This window comes from Nannobrachium achirus, assembly GCF_963921795.1.
Source record: "Nannobrachium achirus genome assembly, chromosome: 10".
Classification (NCBI taxonomy): domain Eukaryota; kingdom Metazoa; phylum Chordata; class Actinopteri; order Myctophiformes; family Myctophidae; genus Nannobrachium; species Nannobrachium achirus.
Window position 1 is genome coordinate 113,903 of NC_137819.1, and position 2,801 is coordinate 116,703.

General features: G+C 41.2%; 1 long non-coding RNA gene across 1 annotated transcript; it reads right to left on the reverse strand.

Moving 5' to 3' along the window:
- Nucleotides 1-681: 681 nt before the first annotated feature.
- Nucleotides 682-2,155, reverse strand: LOC308293293. Its single transcript, XR_013962448.1, has 3 exons — nt 1,969-2,155; nt 1,719-1,821; nt 682-920 (listed from the first exon to the last, which is right to left on the reverse strand). It is a non-coding gene; the product is annotated as an uncharacterized lncRNA (long non-coding RNA).
- Nucleotides 2,156-2,801: the final 646 nt, after the last annotated feature.

The window sequence follows — 2,801 nt, forward strand, 5'->3', positions numbered from 1 at the left end:
AGCCCCACTCCCGCCCCACTCCCAGTGATTGCAAAAACAAAAAATACATCATAGCCTAGGCTACTTGTTGTCCTGATGTTCATTCATATTTATGGTGACATTTCCTGAAAAGGTGCAGTTATTAAAGTAGTTGTCAGGGGTAAGTCGTTTTGCTGCTGTTGGTGTGTGGGAGTCCATTGGCAGAGGGCGTTTTTGTGGGCCTGCAGCAACCTCAGCAGAAGATCCTGCAACAACCCCAGCAGAAGATCCTGCAGCAGAAGCTCCTGTTGCCAGGATTGTGCTCCAGTTCCTCCTCTCCTTCATGTTTGGACACCAGTAGGACTGTAGAGAGCTCTCATTCTTGTGCCCTGTCACTGAAGATTTTAAGATTTGCAATAGAAAAAGTTAGTTTCATTTAACAAAAAAGAAGAAAAAAATATGAAAATGTAAGTATATACCTGACATGATTTCTCTCGATTCAAGTCCTGCATCTGAAAGCTTTTGGATAGTTGTTGCTCTTAAGGAGTGGTTAGTGTACACTGTCGTTCCAGCCAATTTAGAAATCCTAGGCAGCATTTCTCCAAGGTAGTGTACACCCAGGGGTCTCTTTGCATACCTAGGAACAATAAACCGTGAAAAATAAACATTTGAGTCAATGAAGTGTAGTCTACACATAATGCAATCGCATAGTGACGTTGATACAGCAACCACTAGAGGGCAGTGAAAAACTGGACTATTTATAAAAAACAGCATAGACAAATTAAGGCAATGAACTTACCATGGACCCTTGGAATAATCCTTCTTTGGATGAAGGTAGAACGCAGGCGCTCCAGGTGGCAACAGTGAAAGATATTTCTCCAGAGAAGCCACTGGACACAGTGGGTTTCCGGCTTCTTCATACATGAATCCACGCAGCCTTTCTTTGTTTTTCTCAGAGTAATCTTTGATAGATAGATAGATAGATAGATAGATAGATAGATAGATAGATAGATAGATAGATAGTTCTACCACATCTACCATATACACGAAAGAAAACACAGTTGTAACTACTGTAACGGTCGCTGTAAGGCTGTTGTGGTTTTGGTATTTTTATTTACCTTTTGAATAAGGTTCTGATGTGTTATTCATTGTTGTTTATTTTATGGGTAACTGTCTGTGAAATAGTGCCATCTGTAGGTGCACTGGTCTGTGGGGTGCAGACCAGGTGCCCTAATCACTGCTTACTCAATCAGTGCTTACTTATTCCACCTGTCGGCCTCTGGGTTTGTCAGAACTGCTCTGTTTGCAGAAGAGGAAGGGAGTCTGTCCCGCGAGGGGGTCTCTCTATAATAATTTAAAATAATAAAAGAAGAACTAACACTCCTGAATGTGTTCTGGCAGAAGGCGAACACGGTATGTTACCCACCTGTTTGTTTGTTTGTACTGTTTTAATTTCATTTCTATGTTTATGTGACCTTGAAGTTCATTGTGATCTGGACATTTCATTCACTCATTTTATGGTTGATGGACATTAAAAAGAACACTAAAAACGGACATTTAAAAAGACAAGGACGATGATGTTAAAAAGATTTCATGTTTATAATTTCTTGTTTAAAAATATGTGTGTTTGTTATGTGAATTCATTTACAGTTTTCACGTGGTCCCGTGGGGCAAATAAAACAACTCTACGTGATCTCAGTATGCTGCGTGGCCTTATTCTGCACTACACTACAGTTCAGGGGCTGTTATAACTACCTTACCTTTGTGATTCTTGGTCTCTTCATTGAACGTCAGCGTTGCATACTTAAGACCCTGTTCATCTCTACGTATGACGAATGACTCTGGTTTCAGCGCACGGTTTCCCTAGATAGATAGATAGATAGATAGATAGTTTTATTGTCATTATTACACAGAACAGGTTCAGTGAACAACGAGATTAGAGCCAGTCCCACAAGGTGCATACACAAGTCAGTAGTAAAGTAATAATACAAATAATAATAATAAACAAACCTCATTTGCGCGTCGCCCCATATGTAGCTGTATATCGAACCACACTTTATGTAACAATCCATGGGGTGTTGCAGGAGACAGAGCACTGGATTGTTTGATTTTATTAAAGTCTGCTTCTGTTATGGATGGATGGTGGGTCGAGGTATCTTTTCCTTCCTTACGCAGTTTCTTCATCACAGCGACAAAAACAGAATTGCTGCTACTGAACTCACTGTCAGATATTATACTCCAGCCTCGGGACAACGGCGGATCATTCATGTAACGATTCATTCCTGCTCGCAGACCAGCGTAACTACTGACACTATATTCATCACCTTTAGCGTTTCTGACTGTAGCGTAGAATTCTCGTAGTATCTTATTTAAATCTTCTTTGCCGATGGTTGTCAAATCGGTGACAATTTTCTTCTGTGTGCACCAGGTCTGGAAACACCGCGTACTCCAGTTAGTTTGTTTGACGGTACCGGGCTCACTACGACATAACTCGAGCGCATCTAATTCCTTCTCGGATATATCCGAGTGTCTCTTACTGGCACTGGGTTTCTCTTCATCTTGTAAATCCAACCACTCATCCATAGATAATCCACCGAGTAAATCAAAGTTAATCGTGAAGTCACTCATTGTTGTTGTCGTTGTGGCACTGGGTTTGAAAGGTGTTCCGCACATCCGGGTACTTTGTTTCCTTACCGGGGAAGGAAACAAAGTACCCGGATGTGCGGAGTGATCTTGGAAAATGTGACAACTTTGCGGCAGTTGTTGTCTCATAACCTCCGGAATTTAGCCAATCAGAATCCAGTATTTGAACACGTGACTCGAAAAAGTGGTAGAACATTACT